At 37.4% G+C, this 15,092-nt stretch overlaps 1 protein-coding gene across 19 annotated transcripts in view; it reads right to left on the bottom strand.

Moving 5' to 3' along the window:
• Positions 1-15,092, bottom strand: part of ZNF385B (zinc finger protein 385B) — a 455,851-nt gene that overhangs the window by 36,349 nt on the left and 404,410 nt on the right. The gene's annotated exons all lie outside the window — the stretch shown is intronic.

Raw genomic sequence — 15,092 nt, 5'->3', positions numbered from 1 at the left:
AAACAAGTTATGGAAAAACAAGAAAACATTTAGTCAATTTGCTGATTTTTGGAAAATTTTCCTCTACCTAAAGAACAAAGATTTTACCTTTTTGGCATCTATATAATGCACATATTAACTGAAGAATTAAGTATACTTGCTCCAATTTCCAGAGAAGGCAATGCCACCCCACTCCAGTACTCTTGACTGGAAAATCCCATGGACGGAGGAGCCTGGTAGGCTGCAGTCCATGGGGTCGTTAAGAGTCGGACACGACTGAGCAACTTCACTTTCACTTTTCACTTTCCTGCATTGGAGGAGGAAATGGCAACCCACTCCAGCGTTCTTGCCTGGAGAATCCCAGGGACAGGGGAGCCTGGTGGGCTGCTGTCTATGCGGTCGCGCAGAGTCGGACACAACTGAAGTGACTTAGCAGCAGCAGCAGCAGCAGCTCCAATTTCATTTAAAACAGACCCCCAAAATATAAACAAACTAAAACATATACGTATAAAAACAAACCAAAACATATATTATATGGTATATTAGCTTAGTTAGAAAGGTAAAGATGCTGATAAGCCTGTTATATAAAATAAGAAGTGAAAGCGAAAGTTTCTGTTAGAAGATTTCTAAAATAATAACTTTTTTAACTGCAGTTTTTCTTATATATACTTGTGTGTGTTTGAAGATGGTAATACTAGTGTTTTCATCCATTTTCCTCAGCAAGCAGAATACAGGTAGTGTGTGTGTGTGTGTGTGTGTGTGTGTAGGTAGGTACGTAGACGTGGCAATGGACAGAAGGAGTCAGGTTTTACTTCTACATTTCAACTAAATATATGCAATTTTCCTAGCACATAACCTGGATCCCCCAAAGTCAACAGATTTGAATTGACTATACTTAGTCCCTAACTTTCTGAATTTAAAAATTGATAACATGAAGAAATAACAACAATGACCAATATTATTGAGCCTCTGCCAAGAACAGTTCTAAATGTATTACGTGTGTCCACTCATATAATTATAATACCCTGTAAGGTAGGTACAATTATTGGTCAACACTTTACAAATAGAACACTGGGCATGAGAAGTTAAATACTGTATCAAAAGTCACACAGGTACGTGTAGAAGCCACTTTGTGGATCTGAAATGCTTCCACGTGTACCCCTATTTAACTACACGTTATTGTTGTTGCTTTAGTCACTAAGTCTTGTCCAACTCTTTTGCCCACCAGGATCCTCTGCCATGGGATTTGCAAGAATACTGGAATAGGTTGCCATTTTCTTCTCCAGGGGAACCTCCTGACCCAGGGATTGAACCCACATCTCCTGCTTGGCAGGCAGATTCTTTATCGGTGAGCCACCAAGGGAGCCCATTTAACTATGTATCCTCACTTTAAACATACACATACACTAAATTAACAATATAATTTTATTAGAAGTAAAAAATTACATACAAAGCACACTGCTTTTAATGACTAAGTGAAGGATTATACTTTAGTAGAAGTTTCTATGAGTAGGGAATATCTTCTTAATTCATGGAAATACATTTATTGGATTGGAAAAGTTCGTTTGGACTTTTACGTATGATGTTATGGAAAAACCCAAATGAACTTTTTGGCCAAACCAACACTAACATAGTACGTTAGGCCTGAACCTTCTGTTGAGTAGCTAAGAAAGGCCCACTTCTTTGGTATATAAGAATTTCTACAAGACATCAGGAGACCGCCTAGTAGATCATCTTTCCAAGTATACTAAATAGTGAGATGTTACTTTAGTGTCCTTTGGCTAAAGAAACATCAAGTTCTCTAAATAAAACCTCCTAGCACAAGATAAGTGGAGTGTCACTTCCTCATTATTATTTCCTGGCATCCTTGCAGAAAGCTAACAGCATCAATTAGCACTTGGGATAAAAAGCCAGTTAAGTGACACCTCACTGGATGCCAAGATGGAAAGAGCTCTCTTGAGCCGTGATTCACTTTCCTTTTGAGTTCCGGGGCCTCGAGAAAAGCGAAACAAGCCTTCTTAGCCTCTACTCACTGCTATTTGGGAAAGATCTGGAGTTAAGACAGTGGCAGACACCACTCACTCATGCTTGGCATCTTTCCAGTTCCCCGTGGTATTCTTGGTAGTAGCACTTTGCTGTCCTCAGTACTGTATCTGAGGTGTCAACAGCTTCTATATCCTGGGCAAATCTTCAAGTGAAACTGAGACACTGTTAAATAGTAACACCATTAACCTGACTTCATTATCTGGGAATCTCCTTAACTGAGGAATGAAAGCAACAAGGACAAGAGCCAGAGGACCTATGAATGAGGCAAGACGATTAAGCCTGATCAGCGATGGTTCTTGTATCATTTCTGAGAGACTTGGCTAACCAAATGGACTTATTTTATACCTCAGTAACTAATCAGCAGACACCTATTTGTCTAGCATTAATGGTTTGCTTTCTGATTCCCTTCCAAAAGTACTTCTATACACCCTAAACTGGCAGTAATCAAATAAACTCCTGGCCAAGAATTGTCAAAATTCTAGAGAGTTATGCAAAGCATCATACTGACTTTCACACAGGAATTCACTGATATCCAGGCTCTTACAGAGGTCACTCCAGTAGCTACCTGACCACCCAATGGTAGAAGAATAGCTTGGACAGGAGATGACATCCTGGGATTTTTTCTTTCCATTCATCTCCATCTGTATTACTAAGGCCCCTTACTTTCTGAAATCCTCCACTTCTCTTAGGATCCTACTGGTCCAAATAAAAAAGATAAATAATGAGATAATGCATTACTTTACAAATAAAAATGCAATAGTGAGAAATTCGATAATTCACTGAGCTTCCATATCTGTTTTTTACCGTATTTCTGTTTTGGACTTCAGAGAGGTAGATAGGATCTTGAAAGAAGACACTGAACTATGTTTTCTTTGTGCAGAAAGAACAGCCCAAACACAAACTGGCAAGTGGCTGGAGCAGAGTAAAGTCACTAGAGGAAGTCCTCAACTATTTATTTACTAAGAGACCCAATTGTTTTGCATCTTAAAATGTAATTGGAACTGTTCCCTTAAGTACAGAAAGTGTATCATTAAAACTGTTGGCATCTGATTTTTCTGAGACCTTAGATTTCAATGTGTTAAGCAGTGTTAGATGGGAAGTAGCAGAGGCCAGTTACTTTTCAGAAAAAAAAGTATATACTCTATATATTAAAATGCCAAATAAAACAGATGTCAAACAAAATACCATAAAACAGCCTAAACTAACACGGGGGGAAAAAAAAACAACCTGATTATTCCACAGGAAATTACTTAGCACCTGCCATATGCTAGACATTGTGAAAGATTAAAAACAAAGACCCCTTGCTTACAAGAATGGTAGTTGGAAGAAAAGACGGACATATAAATAACTATAACCCAAACAGAGTGTGAAACCATAAAATGGAAGATAAACTGGAACAAAGAAGTATGGGAGTCAGAGGAGAGGTAAATCTCTTTGGATTGGAGGAGGACCATGGAAGCTTCATGGAAAAGGAAATTCAGAGCTGTGCCCTACTTCTGGGGTGGGGTTCTGAAGAGGCAGTGTGGAGGCAGAGGCATTTCAGCTAGAGGGACCAGCATGTGCTGGGGAAGTGAAGTCCTGTGAATTGTACAGTTTCCTGGGCATAGCTGCTTTTCAGTATCACTAGAACACAGACATATAAAAGGAACAATAGGGAAAGGCTGCCGCATCCAACATTATTATCCAGTGTAAAACAGAAAATATAGCATAGTGTTCCACAAGTAAAAAACAATGTTCTACTTGTAGGCATCTTTTATATAGATGGCTATAAGAAAGTTGTTGCTTTTACGTCACAGATTTTATCCTCTGCTGCAAACTATAATCCTATACTCAAAGCACAACTAAATTATTTATATAGAAGATTTAATAATTTGAGATAAAAGCATGACACTTAAAATACCATAGTTAGATATAGTTGAGTTTACTGAGTAGTAGCTAAATAATTACTTGAATCTTTGCTTTAACATAAGGCTACATTCAACTCTAAAAATGCTTTTTTTTGCACATTTGTTGCATTGATAAGATCACATCCTCTCAGAGACAACGCTACAACATAAGAAACATAAAATACACCCAAAAGAAAGGCTTACTTAATCCAAAGATAAGTCTTTCTGCTGATATTTGCAATTTTAAAGCCTGCAATATCAGTAATGACATACTACTGGCTTTGATATTCACTTTGTTTAGTCCTCATCTACTGGGATCTGTTGAAAACAAAGTCCAAACAAAATTATAACCGTTAGGAGACTTTCAGCTTAAAAAGATGCAATGACTTTGCTAATTCATAATTTATAGCTAAGTGAAACACTCCAGGTGGCTATAGCCTGTCCAGGGTTGCCACGCTCTACACTGTGTGTGGTGGTGGGGTGAGGGTGGCTACGGGTTGCATAGACTTTAATGTGAATAGGGTCCTCTGGATTCCTTCCAGGCCAGAACTCTGTATGGTGTTTCATATTTACTGACTTTGTAGTATATATGTATAAAGGCCAACAACTCCAAATATTTCTATATTATTAAAGAGAAAAGTGGTTACTCCAGGAAGAAAATAATGTACACTCTAGATTGCTGATTCTCTTTGGGCCTAATTCAGATTCTATCAAAATATCACGAAACACAAGTAGAGTTGTCGGATTATAGCTGCTTTAAAATGCCACTATGTGAATATATGAGCATTACACATGTATGTGTTTATGTTTTCCAAAATTTTCCATATAGGCAAATTAAGCCATTTCTTAAAATGCTAAGATTTTTGGTGGGCTTCAAGGTAGTTTTTCAAATGCATTCTCTTAGTCAGCTAAGAGTACTGATGCTTAGGCTTCTGGTGCATAATTCACTGGTGGAATTACTTTACACATTGAAATATGGAGAAGCTATAAATGGGCCTCACAGCCACAACAGAACTTACATGGTGAATTAAAAAAATATGGCAGTTTGAGTTTAAAATTACCTAGAATATAGCGAAAAGTGGCTTTTTAAAGAAGGGGTTTAATCTTTTAAATAAACTTTGTTTATGTACAATTCCAAGTGAACAAAAATTGCCTCATCTTTCCAGTAAGTTTTATATATCAACTATGTGAAGGTAGATTATTAAGTGTAGATGATTCCCAGCAATCCAAAGTTCTGCCCCTGATTATCCAGCTATACTCTATATTTCCAGTTTAGAGTTGACTAGAATGGGGCATAAAAGAGACAGTTATTGGAGACTGACTATATCAATTGTGATCTGAGCTGCAAATCTTTTCATTTGCTGAATTCTGCTCTCTCCTCCTGTTATTTCCTTTCTTTCAAATTAGGTCAAAATTAAAAATGATCTCCTTTTGAAAACAAATTAATCATATATAAGGGTCAAGGTGAAGTTCATCCCAGAAAATTAATTTCTTAATTCTATCATGAATACTGTAAATTATAGAGACTGTATTTTTTAAATTTATTTATTTATTTTAATTGGAGGCTAATTACTTTACAATATTGTGGTGGTTTTTGCTATACATTCATATAAATCAGCCATGGGTGTACATGTGTTCCCCATCCTGAACCTCCCTCCCACTTCCCTCCCCATCCCATCCCTCAGGGTCCTCCCAGTGCACCAGCCCTGAGCACTGTCTCATGCATCGAACCTGGACTGGTGATCTATTTCACATATGATAATATACATGTTTCAATGCTATTCTCTCAAATCATCGCACCCTCACCTTCTCCCACAGAGTCCAAAAGTCTGTTCTTTACATCTGTGTCTCTTTCACTGTCTTGCACATAGGGTCATCATTACCATCTTTCCAAATTCCATATATATGCGTTAATAAACTGTACTGGTGTATTTCTTTCTGACTTACTTCACTCTGTATAATAGACTCCAGTTTCATCTACCTCATTAGAACTGACTGAAATGCATTCTTTTTAATAGCTGAGTAATATTCCATTGTGTATATGTACCACAGTTTTCTCATCTATTCGTCTGCTGATGGACATCTAGGTTGCTTCCATGTCCTGGCTATTGTAAGCAGTGCTGCGATGAACATTGGGGTATACGTGTAGAGACTATATTTTGAAAAAGATTTTTTTCCTTCAATCAACCTAATGGAAATAAGTTTTAAGTGAAAATGAGAGTGTCAGTCGCTCAGTCATGTCTGACTCTTTGCGACCCAATGGACTAGTCTGCCAGGCTCCTCTGTCCATGGGATTCTCCAGGCAATAATACTGGAGTGGGTTGCCGTCTCCTTCTCCAGGGATCTTCCCAACCCAGGGATTGAACCCAGGTCTCCTGCATTGCAGGTGGATTCTTTACTGTCTGAGCCACCAGGAAGCCTGGAAGTAGGTTTAGGTAGTTTTTTTCAATATAGATAATGGATAATAAAATTAGACATTTAATATCATGATTTCTTTAACATCATCACAATTTAGTTAAGAATTAAGCAAAAAGTATCTGAGATGCTTACCCTAAGAAAATAAGACTGCTTACCTCTCTGATTCATTTACATTACAATTTTTGAAAGGTTTATTTACTTTGTATTTTGGGCTGGGGGTCAATATTTGAGTCAACTTAATGATAAAGTGTGTGCTAACTTCTAGTATGTGCACTAGGGTTTAACTGAGGCAAGATGGAAGTAAATGAACACAGGCAAAATATGCCTTTAACCTCTCTTCCAAATCGTAAGGGGAGTAAATCATGAACTTCACACAGAATACTGATGAAGTAAATTCTCTAAGTTATTATACTCAAATAACAATTAGCTCTCTGTATATGAACATAATCTTGAATATGTAATAATGGGAACATTTATAATTTATGAAAATACCTAATTGTCTCAAAGAATTTTGCAAAGGGGATCTCATCTGTTAGAACTTCTAAATCTTAGAATTTTTATTAAATACATGGATATCATCTTCTATCTTTATAATACAATATAAAATATTGAGGATTTACTAATAATTACTTAATATTCTTGAGTGTCTTATTTTATGATTTACCCCATAGCACTCAAAATTATCCACTTCTCTCAAACTAATTTCAAATTCTATATTAAACTGGCACATTTTAGTTAATAATTTTCTACTACCTTGAAATATAAAGAAGAGTTTACAGTGATTTCAGAGTTACCTTCCAAGTTCCTAAAGGGTTTTAGAGTGCTGCTATCTTTCAGTGGGGAAATGGATTGCCATTGTGTGCTTTCTAAGAGTGATTTTTGTTACTCAATGATAAGTAATGCAATATAATTGAAATCTCCACATTAAAGCTGTGACTCTACAACTAACTAATTCAAGTCTTCTGATGGTCCTTTAAATTAGGCTCCCAGGCTTCCACACATTAATTTTTAATCAGTCTAGAAGGTATTACATTTACTTCCATTTCCATATTAAATAAATTTACATAAATGATACAAAATAAATCTAAAACTAGGATTTGCAATGTGTCTCCTTATATTTGGTATATAATATCCTTAATGTAGACAAAAGTGGAAAAGTAAGTTTGAAAGTGCTATGCTCAGAAAATTGGCTGAAGAATGGCTTTAGTAATGTTTTATAATATGTTTAATATATTATTTATTTAGCATTAGTCATTGGAAAACCTCTTTTACAAAATAGGTTTTTGTAAAACTCCTACCCCAAAGCACTAAACCAATTTTTAAAGCCCAGTAGACATTTTATAATTTAAAATTAAGTAAAATATGTAAACATGAAGATGAATACCATACCCTTTTCAAAACATACAAATATAAGTAAGAGAAAATAATAAAACTGTACATTTTTAGTAGTCACTTAGCTAACCAGAGTCATGTTAAGGATATTTTTACATTAAAGTATCAGATTGAGCTAGAAGTTTCCACTCCAGATTAAGCTGGTCAACCTTCCTCACATATAAGAAGCTGGTTTGACAGAGGAAAAACTAAAATAAAAATGCCCATACTTTTGATTCATTGATAAATACCAAAATATTTCAATATAATCAATGAATGCCAAGTGGCTTTCAATTTCTGATGCCGTGCAGTATTGTTCTAAAAGTTCTGCTCACCAATAAGAATCACAACAAAAGTCGTTCATATATGATAAGATTAATGTGAACTGTGTCTTACTCATCTTTGAATCTTCTGAAGCACCTATTACATGGTATCAGTTCAGTTCAGTTCAGTTCAGTCGCTCAGTCGTGTCCAACTCTTTGCAACCCCATGAACTGCAGCACGCCAGGCCTCCCTATCCAACACCAACTCCGGGAGTTTACCCAAACTCATGTCCATTGAGTCGGTGATGCCATCTAACCACCTCATCCTCTGTCGTCCCCTTCTCCTCCTGCCTTCAATCTTTTTCAACATCAGAGTCTTTTCTAATGAGTCAGCTTCTCACATCAGGTGGCCAAAGGATTGTAGTTTCACCTTCAGCATCAGTCCTTCCAATGAATATTCAGGACTGATCTCCTTTAGGATGGGCTGGTTGGATCTCCTTGCAGTCCAAGGGACTCTCAAGAGTCTTCTCTAACACCACAGTTCAAAAGCATCAATTCTTCTGCGCTCAGGTTTCTTTATAGTCCAGCTCTCACATCCATACATGACTACTGGAAAAACCATAGCCTGGACTAGACGGACCTCTGTTGACAAAGTAATGTCTCTGCTTTTTAATATGCTGTCTACATGGGATAGACTCAATAAAAAGTTTTGAATTGAATATAATATATATATTATATCAGAAAGGCTTTAAAAGGATGGTTTTCTATTCTTTTCAACCAATAGTTACAATATTTTGGAATATCTGCAGTCTTTGAACTTGAATCAGCCATGATTTCTACTGAATTTCATTTTTGTCCAATTAGCTATTACTTTTGTTTTTTAAAATTTAAATTGTATCTATTTTTTATCAAAGTAATATAATCACACAGTTGAAAAGTATAAAACAAAAGAACCTACCTTTCAGACTTAGCAACTAATTGCTGTCACTTTGTATATCCTGCCAGAGATAACTGACATGCCTATCAAGAAAATATATATGTATGCATTTTTCCTTTCTTCCATTTTTAGACAAATGCCTACACACCACATATGTTGTTTTGCATTTTGTTTTTTCTATTTAGCAATAGATCTTAGAGATTTTTTAAAAGTAATTAATTAGAAAGTTTTCTAATTTTTAAAATAAGTGTGTACATTTACCCCATTACATCAGTGAACCATAATATATCTCAACTGATATTTGGCCTTGCCTTACTTTGGGATTGGAATGAAAACTGACCTTTTCCAGTCCTATGGCCACTGTTGAGTTTTCTAAATTTGCTAGCATATTGAGTGCAGCACTTTCACAGCATCATCTTTTAGGATTTGAAATAGCTCAGTTGGAATTCCATCACCTCCACTAGCTTTGTTCGTAGTGATGCTTTCTAAGGCCCAGTTGACTTCACATTCCAGGATGTCTGGCTCTAGGTGAGTGATCACACCATCGTGGTTATCTGGCTCATGAAGAGCTTTTTTGTATATAGTTCTTCTGTGTATTCTTGCCACCTCTTCTCAATATCTTCTGCTTCTGTTAGGTCCATACCATTTCTGTCCTCATTGTGCCCATCTTTGCAAGAAATGTTCCCTTGGCATCACTAATTTTATTGAAGTGATCTCTAGTCTTTCCCATTCTATTGTTTTCCTCTATTTCTTTGTATTGATCACTGAGGAAGTCTTTCTTATCTCTCCTGGCTATTCTTTGGAACTCTGCATTCAGATGGGTATATCTTTGTTTTTTTCCTTTGCCTTTCACTTCTCTTCTTTCCACAGCTATTTGTAAGGCCTCCTCAGACAGCCATTTTGTCTTTTTGCATTTCTTTATCTTGGGGATGGTCTTGATCACTGCCTCCTGTATGAAGTCAAGAACCTCTGTCCATAATTCTTCAGGCACTCTGTCTGTCAGATCTAATCCCTTGAATCTACTTGTCACTTCTACTGTATAATCGTAGGGGATTTGACTTAGGTCATACAAGAATGGTCTAGTGGTTTTCTCTACTTTCTTCAATTTCAGCCTGAATTTGGCAATCAGGAGTTCATGATCTGAGCCACAGTCAGCTCCAGGTCTTGTTTTTGCTGACTGTATAGAGCTTCTCCATCTTTGGCTGCAAAGAATATAATCAATCTGATTTTGTTGTCGACCATCTGGTGATGTCCATGTGTAGAGTCTTCTCTTGTGTTGTTGGAGGAGGGTGTTTGCTAGGACCAGGGCGTTCTCTTGGCAAAACTCTGTTAGCCTTTGCCCTGCCTCATTTTGCACTCCAAGGCCAAATTTGCCTGTTACTCCAGGTATCTCTTGATTTCCTACTTTTGCATTCTGGTCCCCTATAATGAAAAGGACTTGTTTTTTGGGTGTTAGTTCTAGAAGGTCTGTAGGTCTTCATAGAACCATTCAACTTCAGCTTCTTCGGCATTAGTGGTTAGGGAATAGACTTGGATTACTGTGATACTGAATGGCTTGCCTTGGAAACAAACAGAGATCATTCTTTTGTTTTTGCAACTGCATGCAAGTATTGCATTTTGGACTCTTTTGTTGACTATGAGGGCTACTCCATTTCTTCTGAGGGATTCTTGTCCACAGTAGTAGATATAATGGTAATCTCAGTTAAATTCGCCCATGCCAGTTCATTTTAGTTCACTGATTCCTAAAGAAAGGCAATGCCAAAGAATGTTCAAACTACCACACAATTGCATTCATTTCACACGCTAGCAAAGTAACCTTCAAAATTCTCCAAGCCAGGCTTCAACAGTATGTGAATCATGAACTGCCAGATGTTCAAGCTGGATTTAGAAAAAGCAAAGGAACCAGAGATCAAATTGCCAACATCAGTTGGATCATCAAAAAAGCAAGAGAGGTCCAAAAAAGCATGTACTTCTGCTTTATTGACTACACCAAGGCCTTTGACTGTGTAGATCACAAAAAACTGTGGGAAATTCTTCAAGTGATAGGAATACCAGACCACTTTAAATACCTCCTGAGAAATCTGTATGCAGGTCAAGAAGCAACAGTTAGAACTGGACATAGAACAACAGACTGGTTCCAAATTGGGTAAGGAGTACGTGAAGCCTGTATATTGTCACCCAGCTTGTTTAACTAATATGCAAAGTATACCATGTGAAATGCTTGGCTGGATGAAGCAGAAGCTGGAATCAAGACTGCCAGGAGAAATATCAATAACTTCAGATATGCAGATGACCCCACCCTTATGACAGAAAGCGAAGAGGAACTAAAGAGACTCTTGATGAAAGTGAAAGAAGAGAGTGAAAAAGCTGGCTTAAAGCTCAACATTCAGAAAACTAAGATCATAGCATCTGGTCACATCACTTCATGGCAAATAGATGGGGACACAATGGAAACAGTGACAAACGTTATGTTTTGGGGTTCCAAAATCACTTCAGATGGTGACTGCAGCCATGAAATTAAAAGTTGCTTGGTCCTTGGAAGAAAAATTATGGTCAACCTAGACAGCATATTAAAAAGCAGAGACATTACTTTGCTGACAAAGGTCCATCTAGTCAAAGCTATGGATTTTCCAGTAGTCATGTATGGATGTGAGAGTTGGACTATAAAGAAAGCTGAGCACTGAAGAATTGTAACTTTTGAACTGTGGTGTTGGAGAAGACTCTTGAGAGTCCCTTGGACTGCAAGGAGATCCAACCAGTCCATACTAAAGGAAATCAGTCTGAATATCCATTGGAAGGACTGATGCTGAAGCTGAAACTCCAATACTTTGGCCACCTGATGCAAAGAACTGACTCACTGGAAAAGACCCTGATGCTGGGAAAGATTGAAGGCAGGAGGATAAGGGGATGACAGAGGATGAGATGGTTGGATGGCATCACCGACTCGATGGACATGAGTTTGAGCAAGCTTCATGAGTTGGTGATGGACAGGGAAGCCTGGTGTGCTGCAGTCCATGGGTCTCAAGGAGTTGGACACCACTGAGTGACTGAACTGAATTGATATCTCAACTGTACCTTATTTATAGATATATAGGTTGCTTTTCAAAGTTGTCCTGTCACTCATGATACAAAAATAGGCATTAGATGCTTCAAAGGATTATTTTTCTTCTTTTTATAACCAGAAATGATTTTAAAATGCTTCAATTGAATCAAACCAGACATTTAAAAATTTCCTAATTATTTTCCATACCCTAATTTGTCATTATGGATATATTATAATTATCTGTTTTCCTAAACTTGTTTCTGGGAATCAGGCAACAAAATGTGCACATACTTTTTCCTGAGGCTTAAAAATGGTATGAAAATTTGAGAAAAGAAAGAGTTTTGAGATGGGCCTTCAGTAATGGAAAGAATTCCCAAGACAAGAGATATATACTACTACTAATAAAGCTATAAGGAAAAAATATATGGAAAAACCAATTTTTGTTTATGGAAATGTGAATAATTCAGTTTGAGTAAAATGTGTGTGGAACAGGAATGGAAAATTATTAGAAAGACAAGTGCCTTATTTGAGTCTTAAATACAAGATAGGAGGAAGGTAGATAACAAATACCATACTTAATTAGGTAGCTAATGAGAAGTCATGGAGGGCTTTTGTTCTAGCACAATCAGATCCAGCTAAGACCTAGGAAAAGAAAAAAAAAAAAAAAAGACAGTAGAGTAACTAGAAGGTTCTTATCACAGGAAGTCAGAGAGAAACGGGGTTGCTAAACATACAGATTTCAAATCTCAAGAGGTTTTATAAACCAACAGTCAGAGCTTTAATAGAAAAGGAGCTATTCCTCCTATAAAGGCAAGCCTCTGTCCAGATATTCTGTTTCCTTTTGCCTTTCCCAGTGTCTATTACCCCTTCTCTTTTTTAACATTTATACTGGAGTCCCCCTTCCCAAACCAAATCCTTATCATTGCCATCCATATCTTTAAACAAGGCCTGATCTCTCCAACCCAGAAGAGACCATCTCTCAACCTACTTTCAACATGAGCTTTTCAACCTTTCAGCTACCTTTCACAGACAAATCTGTTCAATTAATTGTGTGTGCATCTCCAATTTCTCTTCTCTAATCTAGTCCACCTCAATCTACTGAAACAGACATCACCAAGACACCAATGCCCTGAGTCCTAAACCAAGAACACTGTTTATTCCTCATCTTGCTTGATCAACCAGTGATCCATGACCCTCCTGATCTCTCACTTCTGGAAGGCACTTTTGCCCTAGCTCTTTCTTTGGTTGGTGTTGCCTCATCTACATTTCAGAACAATTTTCAGGCTCATCTTCCCCTGTCCAATCATTGAATTGTTATTATATCCCAAAGCTCAGTTTTAAGCTTTCTTGTCTTCTCACTCCAAACTTTCCTGTCTAATTCCATTTGGTTTTAGCCACACAATTTTCCCAGGCACCTCTACACCGATAATTTCCTGGTTTCTACCTCTCTGGTCCAGATTGCTCTCCTGAGCTCTAGACTCATAATATCCACTTGGATATCTCAAAGCACCTTAAACATAAGTTCAAAATCAAACTCATATCATTCGTCTCTGCTTTGTTGCCAAAATCACCTACTCCTTCTAGCATTCTTTTTCTGCTAATGGCATCACTCTACATGTTTTGTAAGAGCCAAACCTAGGGATCATTCTCATTGTCACACTCTATCTCCACCCCCACGTTTAATCACTAAGTCCTATAGATTTTACCTCCTCTATATTTGTCTAATCAAGGCAATTCTTAATATCTCAACCACAATCACACCACATCTTTGTAGAAAAGCAATGACAAACCTATAAAGTGTATTAAAAATCAGAGACATTACTTTGCCTACAAAAGTCTGTATAGTCAAAGCTATGGTTTTTCCAGTAGTCATGTATGGATGTGAAAGTTGGACAATAATAAAGGCTTCACACCGAAGAATTGATGCTTTTGAACTGTGGTGTTTGAGAAGACTCTTAAGAGTCCCTTGGACAGCAAGGAGATCAAACCAGTCAATCCTAAAGGAAATCAGTCCTTTGGAAGGATTCATCGGAAGGACTGATGCTGAAGCTGAAGTTCCAATACTTTGGCTACCTGATGCAAAGAGCCGACTCACAGGAAAAGACCCTGAAGTGGGGAAAGATTGAAGGCAGGAGGAGAAGGGGACGACAGAGGATGAGATGGTTGGATGGCATCACCAACTCAATGGCCATGAGATTGAGCAAATTCCGGGAGATGGTGAAGGACAGGGAAGCCTGGCATGCTGCAGTCCATGGAGTCACAAAGAGTCAGACATGACTGAGTGACTGAACAATGACAACCACCTTGGTCCAAACTGCTATTATCTTTTACCTGGACTACTGCAACAGCCACCCAAAGGCCCCTTCCTTGTCACTTACAATCTATCCTCCACACAGTGGCCAAAGTGATATTTTAAAAGTGCAAATCTTAACATACCATTCCTCTGTTTAAAATTCTTGACATCTTTTCACTGTTCTTGGTTTAAAATTTAAAATCATCATATTCAAGACCTATAGGTCCTACTCCTTACCTACCTCTAGTTTCATTTGGTAGCAGGCTCTTTGTTTTTCTTGGAGGAACTGAAAGAGAGTGTAGCTGGAGTATAAGCATAGTGCCTTTTTGCACATGCCTATAATCCTAACTCCTTTCCTAGTTAATCCCTATTTACCTTTCATAACATAGCCCAAATACTATATTCTTAAGGAGCCTTCCATGATTCCCCAGATTAGGTCATATCTTAACTTTTTGGATGCTTTTCTCTATAGTACTGTTCACAATTTAAAAATTATTAAATTTTATAATAATTGTTTTCCACCACTAGACAATAACTTCCATTAAGGTTAGGCCAAAAGGGAGGGCAAAGAAGTAGCTCTGCAGCTTTATCAAAATAAAAGAAAGCCATTGTGGCTGAAGGCTGGTCAACAATGGGGTAAGTGATAAGAGCTGGACTAAAGATGTGCATACTGGTTAGAAACCTGAATTCTGAGGATGTTAAGTGACTAAGAGAGTAAAGATTTTGGTATTAGGAGTGGTCATAATCAAATAAGTATTTCCTACTTACTTCAATTAAAACTCAACATTCAGAAAATTAAGATCATGGCATCCAGTCCCATCACTTCATGGCAAATAGATGAGGAAACAATGGAACC

This window comes from Giraffa tippelskirchi, chromosome 3, assembly GCF_054371585.1.
Source record: "Giraffa tippelskirchi isolate mGirTip1 chromosome 3, T2T-mGirTip1v1.2.pri, whole genome shotgun sequence".
Classification (NCBI taxonomy): Eukaryota; Metazoa; Chordata; class Mammalia; order Artiodactyla; family Giraffidae; genus Giraffa; species Giraffa tippelskirchi.
The sequence above is the reverse complement of the archived record's forward strand: the minus strand, read 5'-3'. Positions and strand labels throughout refer to the sequence as shown.